General features: G+C 36.2%; 1 protein-coding gene across 10 annotated transcripts in view; it reads right to left on the bottom strand.

The window, feature by feature from the left end:
* Positions 1–20,106, bottom strand: part of LOC124635228 (probable Na(+)/H(+) antiporter nhx-9) — a 44,808-nt gene extending 24,702 nt beyond the window's left edge. For 3 of the 10 annotated variants that reach the window (XM_047171071.1, XM_047171073.1, XM_047171081.1), the window contains exon 1: positions 20,002–20,096. The gene's annotated coding sequence lies outside the window, so the exon portion shown is untranslated. Of the gene's footprint in view, positions 1–20,001 lie in introns of all 10 variants that reach the window. The other 7 variants (XM_047171076.1, XM_047171079.1, XM_047171074.1 and 4 more) reach the window with 3 other exon arrangements.
* Between the last annotated feature and the right edge of the window lie 424 nt (positions 20,107–20,530).

Below are 20,530 nucleotides of genomic sequence, written 5' to 3'. Positions count from 1 at the left end.
ATCTCTACAACAACTACAACAACCTAGGTGTGCTTCATTTTAATTACATTAACAGGTATGACACGATGTAGTATGTAAGTAGTGCAATACTATTTTATACAGTTTAATTAGGAGCCTGTAGCATTATTTGCTGCTCTTGCTACGTGGCTAATCTGGCACTGAATTCTGTAAATACCCATAGATAGACAAAATAACTTATTACTTTATCCATAAACCGCTGGATAGTGAAGGGTCTATAAACGGATTGCACGTCATCTAATATAATGATTGACATTTCACTTTCACGTGGGAGTTTTCAGAATATTTCTGCACATTTAGGTAAAAGTTCATAGTTTTGTTACGGTTAGTTTGAAATTGAATAAACAGGGATCCCGTACCCATGGCAATACTCTAATTTTAACGTCTGTTACAGACTTATCAAATTGTAATAATAATCACGCTGATATTCTATGTAATGGATTAATTTTCCTAGAATTACATCTCACACAGTTATATGTAGTTAATGTAATTTGCAGAGAGGTTGTTTTACCTTGGCCGGTTAAGAAAAGAGGTCAATTAATGATATAACATAGGAAGGCAAACTTAGTATGTATGTAGGGGGTGCCGGAATGTCTGAAGCCTTGTGATACCCAATCACTAACGCGTTCTTGTTTTTATATTTTACTCTACATGATATAAGTAGCTAAGGAGCAGATTGCCTGTGATAACCACGGCAATCAACACCAAGAAAAATGATGATAAATGAGCAAAATGAAGATTTCAGCTTAAAGTCGGTTTAAAAATAGATTTTTGCAATCATGACGATTGCACGTGGATACTGCACAGTGCAGAATCTGTAAATAAATCGAAACGATGTACTGCAGCAGAATAAAAGGGTCGTAAACGAGTTAGCGTAACTACCCGACTACATTTGCATACCGCACGCTTACTTAATTCGTCGGAGTAAACAATACTGCGATATTTACTATTTAACATCTCAGCAGCATGCTGAGGTGATCTCAGTGATATTGTTTCGAATCATTGTTTGGATGTATAGTATTTTATTATGACTACGTTTTAAGATAGACTGTGAGTCCGCAAGCGCTTTCACACTACTGTTTTTCCTCGCGAATTGATACTCATGGCAACAATTTCTGAATAACCTAACCGAACTCCTCCAAATTCTTGGCTCAATGAATCGTGGTTTAGCCATAACATCAATTATTGAGGATTTCATAGTGGGTCTTATTTATACTTGTCTAGTCACTGATACCTGGAAGGTTTCCGCTTGGAATATTCTGAAGATATACCCTTGACCGCATTGCCGCACCCGGCCTGGGTTAGACGCACAATCTACTTAAATTTATAACCCGTAGGAAACTGGCAGCTGTCCCATTCGTCGTAGGGCATGCCCAGTTGTGTCAATGTCATACCTTTAGCTGAACAAACCCTAGTCTTCAAGAAAAAAATTATGTTGTATGTCCAACAACACAAAGTACCTATGTACTTTTCCCAGTTACCTACTCGTTAGAATTTAATTAATCGATTCTGGTTGATATTCTGTTCAAAAGTATTTTTATGCAATGTTTCTATGCTGACGATAAACTGTTGCCAAAGCGCGTTTTGGTGGAAATTGCATGCTAATTTGCAAGCAAACTAAATACCGCTTTACAATCCTAGCGTATTCGTGCAGACCATTTTAATGTCCAAAACGTTAGGTAGGTAGCTTCCGAGTTTATGTTATTTCAAAGTCATCAAAACAAACAACGTAGTTGTTATTTCTTTTTAATTATTTGTAAATATTCTTTTGTTAATTGTTATTTCCATTTTAGGTAGTTTTATTTAGTCTCTGTAAATATGTAGTAGGTATTATATCAAATAAACAACTGAACTTATTTGCTTTCAAAATAAACTCTTTGAATTCGATAGATCTATTGTATTTTTACACGTAGATTCCTGCAACGGATCTACAGAGTATCTGCCTCGTGTAATTTTCAATGACTTTTATAAAGTTTTCAAGGAATCAAATGCCAGACTTTTAAAGTTGTTATCTATATACATACCTATTTTCTTAAATGAGTGCTTTTTCGTCCAATGTCGCATGTCTATACTGCATTGCCCTTGAACTCTTATACATTGGGAGGTACATACATATCTACGTGTGCGATTACGTAGCCAGCTAAAGGCTAAAGATTTTCTTCTATCCCTGAGCTAGCATTGTTCCTATTGTATTTAGAATTTAAGCCTCCGGTCACGTAATTCGGACTGTATTTAGTTAGGTCAATTATATAGTTACATAATTGGTAACAGCTTTGGACATGTTTCAAATGCTGCCTTAACCATTTATTCTATTTCGCAATTGAATGCGGTTCGAACTATAATTTAATTTTGGAATGTTTTTTTTTTTATCTTTAATGCCACCGTGTTTTTTCTTAAAACATGCGTTAACTGTAAACATGTGCTGGATTTGATTTAAAAAATAAAGCCAGTCAACAAAACAAATCGCAAATGGGTGCTTAATATTTTTATCTAAAAATGTTTAAAATACATTTAAGAGTCTCTGCTAATAAAATTGCTCAAAAAATTTGATCACAAGTTTAAAATACCTACAGCCTACCAAAATAAAACTGCATTTTATCCCCAATCCGTGCAATTCGAAGAGCAATTTTTCACCGACAATACTGCAGTCTCAAATCGAAATTCTCTCTCAAGGCCTCCCTCAAGGCATACATATTTCAGTTCCACGTGTAAGACTGGGTTGTCATGATAATGTCTTTGTTAAATTGTTACTAGTTAGCACAATGGCTTGTTGTTTGAAGTGGCTATTTAAAAATGTAAACAGGTGCCGTGATGCATGACAATACGAATGCAGTTCAAGGGCGCTGCAGTGGCCCCGGCCGTGTGACACATGAAAGCTCCGTCGTTTATTTACGCCCCTTTGGACGTAGACCAATTTACTACAAACTCGGCTCGACTCCATTCGGCAAACTCGCCGCACTGCCTGCTAATGGACAAAGCTCAAAGTTTATTTTTAATTACATCCCTAGGTTAATTACATTACGTGATTCATAATTAAAATTACAAGTTTGAAGGTTATCAAGGTTTGGCTAAAAATATATATTTAAATGAAATCTGAGTATTCGTTTAACAGGAAAGTCAAAAACAGATCCGAACTTTGATGTGGATATTTTATTACCAAGCCATGTTTATTGAAAACTGTCTGTTCGCTGACCCATCCGTGCCCATCGCATTCACTCCACATAATTATAAACTGAATAGCTCTCGATTAATTAAGAAACTGATTTCCTCTCATGAATTGCTTTTCAGCATGGTTTACAAGTCCATAAGCCACAATATCACCTGCTTGCTTCTAAATAGGTATTCTCTTTGAATCCATGTTAATAATATCTATCTTAAAGTGCAACGTCAAGATAGATAGCTACTTATACAGCACCATATAACACACTATCTCCCACCAGAGAACCGATAGTTAACTAAGATAATTTATTTATACCCATGAACTGGATTTACGATCCATGGGATTGGATTACTTAACTAGGTCAGAGATATAAGGCATGGGAGATATTCTAGATGAGAAAACGGAAAATTTATTGATGATGCAACGCAAAGTTTATTTGATCGAACAATCCAATCCGTCGTCGAGTAAACAGATTTCAAATATTGATTTGGCTGCATCGGGAAACTGATCGTTCGTGTCGATTGAATAGAATGAAGTACTTAATCGTTTTTATACGAGCAATTATTTTTAATGGCTTGCATCCACAGCTGGTGCAAAGACATGCATACGTATTTGTTAGATATTAATTAGAATTTTTATTAATTTAAAAAGATTATGGTCGGCCCATTGCCATTGAAAGGAGCTTATTCGCTGGTCAAAGGTGTCTCCAGATAGTTCTTTTAGGAATGTTCTCATAATCAAGGAGGTTGTTAGATGATCTAACAAAAGTAACAAAGACACTGGGAGGAGACTACTCTCAACCGGACCTTTTATAAAACATTGTAAGAATATCATGATACCTACTGTATGTATAGAGCAATTAAACACACCAGGTGTAATTAGTCCTGCCCTTATTTTGTTCCAAAGAATAACGCAATATCCCGAGAACGTGTCTAAAAACCAGGAATAAACCTGAAGGCCAAAATAGGATTAGGTAATAGGTAGGTATTGACCAAATAGTCAACGAATTCTTTGCCCCAGTCTCAAGTAAGAAAAACGACCGTCTTAACAAAATAAATGTCGGTCTATGGAATGGTTAGCTAAGCGAGAAAAGAGTACCTACCTACCTACCTAACAAGTGAAGTAGGATGAGAAAACCCCCGATAACTGATTACAAGTTCTTTTTCTCTATTTATCTATCCATAACAACAAAAGAACTAAAGTTTAGAAAAATCTGTAAAAGCTGCGATAGATCAAATAACAATTTAGGTAGTCTTGATTCGCTTTATTTTGACCCTTGAGAACAAGGATTTGTTTGCATTTAAATCAGGTTGGACAGCCACAAAGAATACTAAGAACCATAAAAGGTAATTATAGTTTTAAAACGCATTGTTTCTAAAAATATTAGAAAGTGTAAAGAAGGCAGACCGAACGAAATACTAAGAAGATAAAGCAACAATCCTTGGATCTCAGATCATAGTGTACCAGTCAAAGAGCATTTGCTCAGTGATGCTGATATAAAAATAAAAGTCTCTTATTACCGACTCAAATGCACACCACACGTAACACGACTTTGAAATGCAAACGAGCAACATGTCGCTTATCGTCCATTGTTGCAATCTTTTTATCCCAGGCGTGTAGGATAAGACTTCATGTCGATACCACTTAGAATGCAGCCGACTTTGTGGTGCAGAAAAACGTGCTCCACATACCAATATGAAGAGAATAAGTTCTTGAAAAATTTTAAGACTAGAATTCCGTTCTTTCTGAGTGCAAGCCTTTTCTGTGAGATTGTAAACGGATTATCGAACTGCTTTCAAGCTCTGAATTTCCTCCCGTCATGTTAACTTTACAGTTGATTTATGAAAAGAAAATCTGCGACGAAGAAATAAAGAAAAGCTGCGCTATGGATAAAGAAGTACAAATGATGTTATGACTTTGTAACTCATTTGTTTTATGCATAACAAAGTTAAATATGTAATTAGCATTCATTGTTATTCGAACCTACTGCTAAGCTTAGGCATCTATGAGTCAATAGGTAGTCCTGCCTATAATAAGTAGACCATAAATGATATCATAGACTGAAGCTATAGGTTAAACATTTAGGTTCACTCAATAGACACTCGAAATTGCTTAGGTATTGATTCAAATACAAGCTACCTATTAATTTTTTTATTAGGATCGTCGTTAGGTGTTGTGAATTCCTAGTAGTGTCAATGCGGGTGAGTAGGCCAACCCCCAACCTTCATCACTCATTAATAACAGTCTGATACTAATCTCAATTATTATACATGATATAACTTTTGCTTATCTATTGATAGGGCAAATAATCATTTATTTTATTACTCGCTTTCATTCAATGCGTAAAGTATTATGGTGAAAACATTTACCAATAAAGATATAGTAAAGTTTGCTTTGTTTTTAATATAGTGCAAAGTTTGGGTACTAATTCCATCCCACTACGTATTTATAAATATTGGTAAAAATAACATTCCAGAGACAGAGGTAGGAGTTATCATTTGTTTCGAACTCCCATTCCAAGTTGAGTGGGTAATAAAATCACAGTTCATTCACCTCGAAGCTTTCGCAGCACGCTAATCAGATTCCGAGTCTTGCTGCTTTTCTTCAACTTCGAATCGACATGCAAATTCCTATGCTCTGACATTCAAATTTACACGGCACAAGTTAAAATGTCCTTTTGCTTCTCTGATTTAATTAAATTAGCTCCTCAAACATGTTGACTGAAACGAAACGTGCAAGCCTGCTTCGTATAAATTGTATGTCAAGTGGGGAAGTTGCCACACAGTATGTTAAATACATACTGCGTTTAACTAAGTAGCTACAGAAGGAAGGAATCAACATTTACTATAAATGTATATTCTTTTATGTGTGTATCTTTTAGTAAGTATGTGAAAACAAACGTTCCAAACTATTCACAGAAAAATCATTTTACAAAAACTATTTTCCACCATAATGGGAGCATCGAATGTATGCAAATACATAGTCAGTAAAGTAAAGTATAATTCTTATGAAACCTATTTACACTTAGGTAAGTATAGGTACTCAATTCTAAATATCAAGTCATCATATCTACATACTATAGTTCGGCCATTCAGAGAATGCGTTCCTGACACGTCGCGATTGAACTGACGACGTAACTACATTCATTGATTATTGATATAATAATGTTGTTTTAATGCTCCTCAATTGTTAAAACGGTAAACAACCAGCAAAAATATTTTTATCGTAACTGCAACGCCATTGCAAAGTTACGTCGTCAGTTCAATCGCGACGTGTCAGGAACGCATTCTCTGAATGGCCGAACTATAAGAGAGGCAAGTTTACAAAGTCCGTAACCAAAGTTTGGGGATGCTACTTAAAAGATAATCTGTTGCGGCTGAGATCCGGATGAGGACCACAAATGATACCTATTCAAAGTTACTAATACAACTCTTGTACAACGTTTTATGGCTTTTGTAAAATTTAAGTAGATAACTCCTTGAAGAACGAACAGTTTTCCAGTATTGTGAAAAGCTACATAGCTAGCGTCTTTCAGAAGAAAAACAATTTTCAAGGTTTTTGTCACACTTCAAGTCGGGGGCTATAATTTTGTTATCACTCGACTGTTAAAGAATAAATAAATTCACAACGTTTTTGAGTAGTGTAATAAAATAGAAGTGCTCTCCTAGTACGAGAGATTCTCCCTACTCAACGGTACTTCGCAGCAATAAAAACTTGATCGATCGAGACACCGACTTGTCTCATAAAACATGATCTTACAACCGTGAAAATCGAAAAAATACGTTCAATGATTTATGACATGGACATATCTACACAGAACAGGAGCTCCAAGATTTTCTCTTGAGTGTGTCAAAAAGTGTGTCGTAGAGCGTCATTAAGGATGGTCTGTAAACATATAAATAAGTAATTAAATACCTATATGAACATGACTGATATCTAAAAAATTTTTCACTATATTTTTATTTTTTTGCAGCAGAAAATGTTTGAATGTAAATAGAAAATAATGCGTCATTGCCAGCATAGCTCCGTCATCTGGTTAGAACGAGACGAGCCGTGACGTCACGACAGAAGGCAACATAATTGTGTTTCATACAAACAACTCAGTAACGCCATTCATCTGGCATTCCTTTATGTATCGACGTGGAAGCCTCTTCAGCAATGAGGAATGTCTGACTGCGAGGGATAGGATTTTTAATTACGACTGTTCTATGGATGTTTCGCTTGGTTACGCGCGAGCATAATTATTGGAATTTCTTCAAGTATCAGTATGTATAAATATAATAGATATTAATGAGTATTTTACATTATTATTTTACCTCCATGAGAGGATGTCCAGGCAAACCGTAATAGCCATATATTTACCGACAAATTCTCTCAAATATAATTAATCAATCAATATGTGAGAACCAAATTGTTTTCCTAAAACAAGAAGCGAGCTAATTTTACAGTAAAACCTCAACTTTGGCGCCAATCAAGTACTAACAACCTAAGCTAGACTTCGCATGACCTATCGGTGTTATAACAAAGTTTCCGCCCGAACTGAATTTTACTGTTAATCGAACACCACATATTCCCTTCGAATATGTAAGCGAATCTACAATAGGTACCTACCTATAATAGAACATATGTTCCTATCTGCAGCAGTTACCTATGTGTTACCTACTGCGGTTTCCAATTCATTCGCTCGATGAACTGCAGTAGATTAGTACAATCCTATCGATACGAATCGATTGACAATTAAAACAGAATTAAATATTCTTCAATTAGAGATGATTTTTCAATGAATCCATGCTATTTATATTGACCTACTACGGTGTCGCCTACGCGGCGTAGCTCCCATTGGGTTCGTAGCAACTTGCTACGATTTTATTGCCAGCGTAGGGGCACTATATTGAAGTTGATGGGTTTTAGAAGCCGTGTAGGTATAAAAGAAGTATACGTAATTTAAAAATTCTAATATACAATTTTATGTATATCTACATAGCCTATGTTGACCCAATTTGTAAATATCCTGTGACATCATAATGGTATAGAGAATATAATATGTATTGAAACAATGGTCGTAAAAATTCTCATAATGTGATCTCATTGAACAGATTATTACAGCATTTATATTCTTATGATGGGTTTTGTGCCATTAGAGAAAATTCATTTGACTCAGATACCATCATTTCACATAAATAGTCGACCAGTTTTTTCCAAAACAAAAACATTTTAATGAATAGTACTTAGTTATAAACTAAACTAACTCAATATAATAGTAAAAAATATATAATCATTAAGTATAATATAATAACAGTTTACTCAACCACAACATTAAGGTTAAAAGAATATAATTATACCTAATACCTTTGTAAAAATATACAAAAGTTCTGACCTAGACATTTGGCGTATTCACAGTCGTAAATATAATTTATGCAGCATTATTTTTTCACTGTGCTTACATAACCTCTAGGTATTTAGTACGAAAGTGTAGTGAAAACTCGTTAAGTTTTAACCTATTCACCACGCAAGGCCGAACTTAGCATACTACTTGTATTTTGTATTAAAACAGGTGCGCTGAGGTCACTAAAGTCAAAATTATGAAATGTGACGTGTGACGATTAAACCCTTCATACAATTTTAAAAATTATACCCGTTCTGTGCGCAAATGTCAGTAACTTTTGTCGGTAATTTAGATGTGCAAAATACCAATTCAGATTCAATTCTCTTGAGAGAGCAATATTGAGAATTAAATAAAAGAGCTTTGAAATCAGTGTACCGACTAAAACATAACTTAGTAGGTCTATTTACTGTCCATGTAATATGGCAAGTCTTTAACTAAACTAATATAAAAGTATTTGCGCTGACTGTAATTTCTAAAACCAATAAGGTCGAAGCTCAGTTGTTAACTCAACGACCAGCGTCTATATTTGTTCAGCATTCATGTAGAACCGGTTCACTGAATTGCCTATCGATTGACACAACTTTCATATCACTTCGACACATTGTACAATAGTTCCAATCTACTATTTATTCGTATTTATGTAGATATGGCGAATTGCTTTTGTCAGTAACGATCCCGCGGGACTATTGTTATACTGTTTGGAAGGGACGAACTTTCATCGCGAACACCGATTTCACGTGAATTTTCTAACAGTTAACTATACTTAGTTTTTCTCTGTTTTTGTAACGGTTTATCATAAAAGAGCTTTCAGCAAGCTTTCATTTAGAAAGAAATTGTATCAAATATGTAGCTGGTAACACGAAACATCCGATCACACGTTAGCAAAAGCCGGTGCCAAGAACAGCCAAGGTCGCAAAGAGGCTTTATTTACAGCATAATTATCGACGTAAACTAGGTCAAGCATACTATACTTATTTGTAAATCTTAATTGGTAAATCAAAAGTTTTGTTGCTTTGCTTATTGGACATCCGTCCAATGATTTGACTCGCAGTGATTAGAATGACATTAACTGAAAGGGATTGTTTGGTTTACATCACAGTCTGTAAGTGCTATTAAATTTTTTAAAGCAAATTCAAGCAAAGACATGTTAATGTTTTATTAATTGTTTTTGACATACCTATCTGGATTTCTAATTGTCTGAAGAACGCTAAGACAACACAGAACATAAATTATTCATGGCACAATAATTGGACAAACGACACTTGTGACATTCGACCATTAATCTTATCCCAATTGTACAGAGCTTTCCGTTCAATATCAATGGCCTTCACAAATCGCACTAGAAACGAGTAATTTTAGTAGCATTGCTTAGATCTTACAATACTTTTTTATTCCGTTTCTGTTTCATATTTCCCAAAGAAATACGAGTACCTTAGTTAATGATTGTACGCATTGTTGACCGATTTTATGTTGTAAGAAAAACGAACATACTTAACTTATATAAATATATAGGCCTACCCCAGGGTAGTGAAGTTACGCAAATGACCGACTAGTACCGACGCAATCATTATGCTCAAATCGATTGATGGAAAGTTTACAAACGAGCAAACGATGGATTATATCGATTGTGGAAAATGTTATGTTGAACTAAAATAAATTGTAGCTTTACTAGCTAGTCTAGGATTTAATGTAGCTTATTTTAAGACTTATAGGTCTTGTCGTCGTAGCACCCTAATAATAACTCGTTTATTAAGGTAAACGTACCAATACTCGTCGGATTTCGGAAATCGCCGACTTTGAAGCGCTACTGTGTGTTAAATATTCAATAGAAAATGAAAATTTTTGCATGACGTGATAGAGTATTTATTCGTTATTCTAAGTAACTAATGTTTTTTTAATCATTTTCATGGGTTTATGTAGTTATTAAGGCAAAAGTAAAAAAAGGGCGATTTGTACCAATAGTCGTCTGATTTGTACGGATACTCGTCAAATATTCCCAGTACTCGTCAACTTTTAATGCGAATGTAAACTCTCTGCTCTTGAACATAAAGTTCAAGTTATGTACATTTTTTTTGTGCTTGAATTTGTTAAGCATACAAACCTTTGAAACATTACATTATGGCATGGTAAGGTACAGTCAGCACCAAAAGTCGATGAACAGAATCAACATGACAAAACACCTGTTCACAATAAAATGCCATAAGTTATAATCGCAACTAGGAAACAAAATAGACTGTACACCAGAAACTTACAAAAGTCGTTAAACACGAGTATTTCAAAAGTATCTGTGCACTAGTATTCCTAAAGTCGCTGTACACCATCAATCCAAATGTCGCTGAACATCATTGTATCAAAAGTCACTAAACAGCAGTAAATACAAAATTAGGTTAACAAAGTATATTCTTAATGTTGCCGTGTGTTAATGTACTTTTGACGCTTATGTTGTTCAGCTACTTTTGGGACAGTACTTGCTTGACCTTAATAATGTATGTTAACACATTAGTATCTATTTCAATAATTTTAATAATTATTTTGGAAATACACTCTTTTGCAAAAAAAGCGGGCACCTATGCGAAATCTTAGTTTTAAGGACTTTACGTGTATTTCAAAGGGTTTTAATGATTGTAGTATGTTTCTAGCATCAAAAGGGTTAGCCAAGCATGCGTGAGAGTGTATTCTAAATTTGAATTTTGTAAAATTGCTAAGAAATTGGTTAAACCTTGTTTTGGACTAATTGCTGACAGAAAGTTCGTCGGTGTTTTGAAAAGTTTTTGAAGTGATTTTCAGAAAACTGATAATGCAGTCTTAATTAATGTACCTTTTTGTTAGATCAAAACATTTTTGAAAAACTATGCGTATTTGATAAAATTTTCACCTGCTCTAAATGGGCTATACTGATGATAGATGGCAATGTTAAGAGTTTCGGTATTTTAGTGTAAAGCGTTCTTCTGTTTAGATATTATACCCACGTGTTTTAAAATATCGCTTTTTCATAATTAAACACTATTTAGAGGAGTATCAGTACATTGGGCTGCGACAAAACCAATTTAAAGTAAGCAGTGCCGATCGCAACTCGTCTCCTATCGTACTATGACATTTTTAAAAATCTTGAAATTCTACAAAATACAGAAAATAGCGCATAGACTGTGAGCACGAGGTCTTAAGCTCTCGTAATCACTGATTTTCAAACAACCTAGTCTCTTGGGAAACTCCGTAGACCTCCGAAGATCTATGAGTCTGAGCGTTCAAATAGCGTGTTTTCATCCCACTGACATTTTAATAAATAAACTTGCCTGCACCGAGATTTCCTAGCATCTACAGCACTTTCCTGCTTAAATCATAACAATAATTGGCTATCTGCTCATTTCTTAAGAAACATACGTTTGGTCAATACCTTTGAATTCTTGACTCCCTTTCAGCGAAATCATCGTTTAGTAACCCGATACCTATGGAGTTATAGAGAGCTTCAACGCGGCGATAATTAGACTAACTTAGATAGCTTAAACCCTCCTCATCATTTTTCATGTGGTTAATTTTAACATTTATCACAAAATTTGGTATTTTTTAATGTCAAAGTACGATAGGAGACGAGTTGCGATCGGCACTGCATACTTTAAATTGGTTTTGTCGCAGCCCAATGTACTGATACTCCTCTAAATAGTGTTTAATTATGAAAAAGCGATATTTTAAAACACGTGGGTATAATATCTAAACAGAAGAACGCTTTACACTAAAATACCGAAACTCTTAACATTGCCATCTATCATCAGTATAGCCCATTTAGAGCAGGTGAAAATTTTATCAAATACGCATAGTTTTTCAAAAATGTTTTGATCTAACAAAAAGGTACATTAATTAAGACTGCATTATCAGTTTTCTGAAAATCACTTCAAAAACTTTTAAAACACCGACGAACTTTCTGTCAGCAATTAGTCCAAAACAAGGTTTAACCAATTTCCTAGCAATTGTACAAAATTCAAATTTAGAATACACTCTCACGCATGCTTGGCTAACCCTTTTGATGCTAGAAACATACTACAATCATTAAAACCCTTTGAAATACACGTAAAGTCCTTAAAACTAAGATTTCGCATAGGTGCCCGCTTTTTTTGCAAAAGAGTGTATTTCCAAAATAATTATTAAAATTATTGAAATAGATACTAATGTGTTAACATACATTATTAAGGTCAAGCAAGTACTGTCCCAAAAGTAGCTGAACAACATAAGCGTCAAAAGTACATTAACACACGGCAACATTAAGAATATACTTTGTTAACCTAATTTTGTATTTACTGCTGTTTAGTGACTTTTGATACAATGATGTTCAGCGACATTTGGATTGATGGTGTACAGCGACTTTAGGAATACTAGTGCACAGATACTTTTGAAATACTCGTGTTTAACGACTTTTGTAAGTTTCTGGTGTACAGTCTATTTTGTTTTCTAGTTGCGACTATAACTTATGGCATTTTATTGTGAACAGGTGTTTTGTCATGTTGATTCTGTTCATCGACTTTTGGTGCTGACTGTACGGTATTCAATAAAACAGATACATAGTTGCATTTTAATTTATATTCCTATCTATCAGACGCTTGGAATCACAAAATCAGTCTATAAAATATATTTCGTAATCAATCATACAACCATGCAGTCATGTGCATATGTAGCACGAGTAAAATTGTTACTATTAAAATTGTAAAATAAAATAATTAGTTTTCACAAAAAATAAAAGCCTCAAAAAAAAAAAAAAACATTTATATAGCTTTCCGCGAAATAATTACTAACATTCATAAATATGTAGGTAAGGTTGTCATTCATCAAAACTTATGAATTGCTTAGCGCATGCTAAGTACGATTTGAAAAAATCTCTATAGACAGTTCAAAAAAATTGTTTTAAAGGTATGAAACAAAATTCTGATTACAACTAAGCGTTCAAACCCAATAATAATAATATCTAATAAGCCCCGCAGGGCATCTGACTCGGATGACGGGGAGTAGCGACCCCGCGGGGCTATATATACCGAGTGCTCCAGGGAGAGTATACTGTCCCCCCCCTCCGGCAGGCCGGAGTGAAGCATGACGGGGGATAGGTCTCCCGCCTCTTGGCTTGCCTTCGTTGGTCGACCAGAGTGGAGTCGCTAGAGCAGGGTTAGCAGCCCTGCTCGGAGGGTAGGTGCCTCGTGGTAAGTGGCGAGTGGGCCGGTGATGCTGGACCCACAGGTAGCGCGTGATCTGCGTTTAAAGTCCGCCGAGGTATCCTCACCCTTCAGCCGCTCATGTACCTGTTGCCCTCTTGTTGCGATTTAGCGACTGATTCCCGGGGGCCCAGTAAGTGAGGTGGCGAGTCTCCACCTGCCTTTTTACATGTATTTAATACATTGTCATCGGAAGGTGCCATAGTTCCCGTAGTTTCCCCATTCCTAGTCCATTAGCATCCCATCACAATAAAGGGCTTAAGCGTGTTGGCTTCGACCCCACGTTCGCCTTCCAAAAATCCGGGACTCTGTAGTCCCGAGGTCTGGAAGAGATATCTAATAATAATCTTAATTAGCCCCGCAGGACATCTGAGGCGGATGACGGGGAGTAGCGACCCCGCGGGGCTATATATACCGAGTACTCCAGAGAGAGTATACTGTCCCTGTCCTGCTTCACTCCTGCTGGCCGGAGTGATGCATGACGGGGGTTAGGTCTCCCGCCTCTGGCTTGCCTTCATTGGCCGTCCAGAGTGGAGTCGCTAGAGCAGGGTTAGTAGCCTGGCTCGGAGGGTAGGTGCCTCGTGGTAAGTGACGATTGGGCCGGTGATGCTGGACACACAGGGAGCGCGTGATCTGCGTTTAAAGTCCGCCGAGGTATCCTCACCCTTCAGCCGCTCATGTATTGCCCTCTTGTTGCTATTCAGTGACTGATTCCCGGGGGCCTAGTAAGTGAGCTGGCGAGCCTCCACTTGCCTTTTAACAATTATTTTATACATTGTCATCGGCAGGTGCCATAGTTCCTATAGTTTTCTATATCCTAATCCACTAACATCCCAACGCAATAGCCCAAGTAGTTTTCCTCCATAGTTAGCAATAGTTTAGCACAGAACCGGGGATTGTCCTTGGGTTCATTTCTATAGTTTACTATAGCTTTCCGCCCGCGGTTTCACCCGCGTCCCGAGATAACTGCTTCCCGTAGCCGGATGGTGACAAAAACAATCCTATGTCCTTCCTCCTGGCTCTAAACTACCTCCTGGCTCCTTGCCAATTTTCAGCTAAACCGGTTCAGCCGTTCTTGAGTTATAAGTGGAGTAACTAACACGACTTTATTTTATATATATAGATGTATACAGGGATAATCGTCGGTTTTGTGTCACTATTTCATTAAAGTTGTCTCAAAAGGGCGTTTTAAATTTTCTTGCTGCAACTGATGTTGTGGCCCCTTGATTTACTGCTTCTATGACTTATAAAAGGCCCTCTTGCTTCTAGTGTCTTTCAGTCATGATCTGCTATTAAAATTACGACCATGCAATCACTAGGTACATACAATTTTAAATAAAAAATCTTACTTAAGATTACTCTTTACCCATCGATATCGAATACGACAAGCAAAGAAGTGACAGGGATGGAAGCTATGTCATCTTAGTTTTAAAACTGATTTTAATATTTTTTGCGTAAAGACTAGTTGAATGACATAATTTTTATACCGGCGCTATTAACAAACATAGTGTAAGAACAGTCAATTTTTGCTTGCCACAAATTGAAATCTTCTATTTCAGTAGTAGAAACAAAGGCTAGTGGAAGTTGTACCCAAAGCGGTAGATATGTACCTATTTCGTGTCCTTAATCGAATGGCGGAGGCCTACAGCGGCCAATATTTACCTAAAAAAAACACTTGTAGAAAGTGCATACTCATAGAAAACAGGGGATTTAGCCATTAAGAAACATATTAATTGAATCGAATAACATGACTGTGTACGTGCATCTAGAACCAGCAGAGTAAAATTTACCCCTAAGAAAAAGCTTAAAAGAAAGGCAGTTTTATCAACACATGTAGTCTAAACCTTAAATATATTTGTTCTAGAGAGTTAACAATTTTGTAAAAGTCCCGATATTAGCTATTTATTCGCATTTTGTACTGTAAAACACAAAATATCCTCATTGTGACGACTTTAGGTGCAACTTTTGAGCATGTCCCAGTAGTCGTCAAAATAATTCTAAAATTGACGGGTTTTGGGTCAAATGGGAGTTTTAAAGTACCAATACATGTCACATTAAAAAAATATATCTTCTATGTTAAAAGTATTCCAAATTGCATATTACATCCATAGCAAATAAACTTAACTATCTAATTAAACAAAGAAACATACCACAGACCCCACTGGAGTTATGTAAATCAAAAGACAAAACCACGTGCTGAGTTTCACTTTTGACAGCTGAACTCCACGAAAAAACTTTTTTGTTAGGGCACACACGTTTCGAATAACATATCTTAGACGCCATGACTGTTAAAACCCCGTGTAGTCATTTCAATTGTGCAATATATTATCAACAATATGTTGACATATAAACCGGCCCATTTTAAGTTCAGTAGAAATAATAAATAAAAGTTTTTAGATTAATTGACGACTATTGGGGCATGACGACTTCACCCGCGTTTACCTTATGTGGTTAACGATAGTTTTAATGGTAGTGACTGTAGTGTAACGTTTAGCAAAAACACCGACAGGAAACTGTAAACGATAAATAAACCCTGAAATTACCAATCCACATTGACGAGACTGAAGTTCAATGCTCGCACCTACTCCAGAATGAATAATATATAACCCTACCCACAGAAAATAATCGGTAGATAACTCTATAGAGTTGTAAAAACCGAAACGGAAAGTTTATACGATACAATATCCTTCTAAAACTCATTTATATTCAGTTCTGGTGAATGGCAGTTACAGCCCTATAACAGTCCACAATATTGCACCCTCAGACTTTAAATGCAAGTCTCGTATGCTTCGAACCGTGGTGTACAATTTAAAGTATGATAGTGCGATGCCCTCCACCGACGTCGCAGAGAGAAGCCAGCTGTCTGGCTGCACGCTGGTCATTCGCATCTGCAAATAAACTTTATCACTGCAGTTATGTTCGCCATTAGCTGCTGGATACTTTAACCAAGACAGTAAATAAACAACGCTCGTTTTACTGTCTCTCCTCAATTGCCAGTAAAAGCTACCTACGTTTTATTACTAACGCAAATATTATCCGTCTTACCACAAAAACTTTTAAACGTCAGTTTATGCCTTGTCTAAAAAAATGTCAAATTATGACGTTGACATATGGTTCATTTTGCAGCCAAAATTTTATTAGACAAGTGTAAAACAGGGTTTAAAGTTTTTGTAGTAAGGCCCTATATGTTTATTTTGTTTGAAAAATTCTAAACGCTGTGAACTTTTAAACCGTGTTGGGTTATTTGCTCGTGAAGTATTTAGCCACGTAAATTGTCGGGCACGTGCTAATGAAATACTGAAAATGAAAAGCGATGCGTGAAATTTAATATCATGAACCCTTTTTAAACGACTGAAATTACTCTGGCAATTTACCGGATAGGTGCTACAATTATGTAGTATTTAAATAAATATTACTATAATTTTAAAATCATATTCAAAGCTTAAGTACGTATGAAACAGTTAGTAATTTCCTACATATTATCCATTCTACAAACTTACACGCAACTGGACATAATGCTCGAAACTGAATATTTTCTTTCACAATTTCTTGGCGCTAATCAATATACAAATTGAATCATAATACAAATTATTTGAACACGATACGAATTTCAGTTTCAAATACGTACTTACTCTCTTTGTCATGCATAAATTGTTATTCATTAATGAGCTGTAAGATATTCCACAATGAATATTGTAAGTACATTACACTTTATAGCTTCTAGACTAGACTGGATGTAAGTCTGTCTGTCTGAAATATATGCTAGAAGTAATCAAAGGAACAGAAATAGAATCACTAAGTATTTTAGAATATTTATACTAGGATAACATAAAGGATTGGGTATCTACTTTGAGCACTTTGTTAGCAACGTTTTAATTAAAGATAAACAAGCTTTTCACTGCGCAGTATATTTACAACGTATATTCATATACTGCTTCATAAACTGCACTGAGAAATTCCTAGTTTTATACACGAGCTCGGTATTTACGTACTATGTTGCACAAGTATTTTCTCTGCCTTTATAGTTTAAATTTAGTCAAAGCTAAATCCCAGCGTCCATTATCTTGTAAAATGTGATAAATTAAATTAACATTTCTGGAGATTAAACTCCTTTCAAACCTCGGCTGCAGGACCGGTCTTTATTTCTCTCATAATTAAAATGAAGCCGTTATTGCGAATAACGCTATTGACAACCTAATGGACCATGGAATAGGGGTCATTTTGGATTGTCGGAATTTCTTACATTCTTGTTTTGGGAATATTGAAGGCAAAAACTCAATTGATGAGGTGATCCATTTCAGTAATGAAATAATCCTAAACTTTACGTAATTATAGGAAAGTAGGAGTCCCCAGTTTATAAACAGCGGCTCCTTAAATAATATCAAAGTAATTAAACTTCATGCTTAAATAACTGTGACTGAAATTTATATAAATGTTGGGAAACCGAAAATGCTTATTGACTGAGCGTCCATCAAGCATCGAAAGAATCCAGAGATTATTCCTTTACCTCACAATTTCATACAACAAGTTTTACTAAATACAACACTGACTATAACACCTAAAACCGACATTATCATTTCTAAGGTTTCCCCCTGCCATGACCTACATTGCGACCATCTATCTTCGTAAAGGTTAAGTCAACTTCATTACCGCATATTTAAATAATAAACTGACTATTTTGGAGAATAAACTAGGTCTTATAAAACTATCTTATGAGCTTGGCATTGTATAAATGGAGAAAAACAGTGGTATGTTTTCCAAAGTACCTACATACTGTAATTTCGTACGTGACAGAATGAACTACGTAACAAATCCTATATCAGATTCAATTTGGAAAGACTTACATTTTGTGCTAATATTTGTAACAATGAAAACCAATATCATGCAATATTCTTAGGTCATAATGTATACTTTCAGGTCTATCATGATTACAGGACATAAGGCTCTGTTTTTGTTTGTAACATGAAATCGAATATAAAGATTAATGTTATAATACAATAAAGGAAAAGTAAAGAAAAACCGAATCCATTAGATCGTATCTAAATTGCATTACGTGTTACGTAGGGGTTTAATTTAGTTTGTTAGTTCATTGATGATAATCATTTGAATAACCTTATAATCGAATTCAACAAAACATATGTATGATTCTTCTATGCTAAGCTAAATCATCCCTATCTGATAGTACCGCAACAGTATGTTCGGTTCCAACGGGACCATTCGTGAAATAGCGAGAGAAAATCCAATTTTATATGAACATCAAGCCAAATATGCAATGAATATGAAAGGGTGGCTTTCTGGAGCAAGTTGGACTAAATAAATATCATCGTAACATCGGTGTTAATATCCCCAGCCGGCCGGGGTGTCGCGTCACCGTCGACGTGGCCCGACTCCCACACCACTCGCTAACCGCGATTACTTATTTTAACTCGCTTTAAATTTCGTGCATGACATTGACTCCAGCGACCCTTGAGCAAATACCCCCAGGCGCCTGTCTGAAGGCACGCGTCACTGCCTCAGCTAAACAATCAATGTAAGTAAATACAACATCTACCAGCTTATGTAACTTGACTTTTTCTCGCTCCGAGTAACTTTACATTCAAAACCCACTAATGAATTAAATTATAACTTAACTCCGTGCTTACTAAACGAAGCAGGTGCTTATGTTTATTATGATATCACAGCCATGCTTGGCAGATATTTTTATACTTAAATCCATAATTCCCTTGAGCTCACCTGTTCATAACACTTACGTCACAACAAGGATAGTGTTATATAATAACAATTTTATCCTGAAAACCTATCGTACTTTTTCGGCAATTATACTACAACCGAGTCCCTAAGAAGCCGACTCGACGGCTAATAGGTTGGTGAAAGCCAATATGTCATCAACAAACATGAGACAAAGACCAAAACATATTCTTTATATAAAAAAGCAATAGTAAGGTTTCAATCAAAGACGTGAGCCGCGTGCTACATTAAGAGGCGCCAATCAAATCGTTTCATAAAAGATTTAATAACTTATCGATTTTGAAATGTGGCAGTAGCGTAACATTTACGTAACACAAAACGATAAAAACACCGATACATAGGAGGCAGGAGCTACATGTGAGCCGCGGCTCCCTGCCACACCGAGAATAGCTCACGTTCCAGCCGACGTGTTGGTGATCATGTGTTTTCGAAGGTAGCCATGTTTGATGGTGTTGACAAAAGCTATCGGCGCTACGAGCTGCGAGAGTACCCACGTGCGTGCGCGACGGCTGCTGGAGGAGTCGGGACACCTCGGCTCGCTCCGGAGGAAGGTGTTGGAACAGAGTGGTGGAGGTTAGCACTGGTATCGATCTCGCGGTGCACGGGGCGCTCGGTGCGCGCGGGCGGCTGGCTGCGCCGCGACTGGGCGGCGCGGCCCGCAGCCGCCCTGCCGCCCTGCGCGCCCTCGCCCCGCCTGCGCGGCAAGCTTTTATTTTGACCCGCAACCGTTGCCGAGGGGATGCTCGTGATAAGATGAAACAGCCACGTGAACATTGTCAATAAACTTCGGCGCTCTATATTGTTTCATATGGCCATATTTCTTTTATGGTCTGAAGATTTATTCCATTAAACTGTCTATTCACGCAACTACTATGTATGTTGATACGATGCTTAATGTTACGCATCGAATGTAAAATGTTTTGTGATTATGTACATTATCTAGTAATTTACCACATCATAAAATGAAGTAGTAATCGTCGTTAGCATATTTATAGTAAATTTTTATACGTAGAGTATGTCAGT

This window comes from Helicoverpa zea, chromosome 12 (genome assembly GCF_022581195.2).
Source record: "Helicoverpa zea isolate HzStark_Cry1AcR chromosome 12, ilHelZeax1.1, whole genome shotgun sequence".
In the NCBI taxonomy this organism is placed as follows: domain Eukaryota; kingdom Metazoa; phylum Arthropoda; class Insecta; order Lepidoptera; family Noctuidae; genus Helicoverpa; species Helicoverpa zea.
The sequence above is the reverse complement of the archived record's forward strand: the minus strand, read 5'-3'. Positions and strand labels throughout refer to the sequence as shown.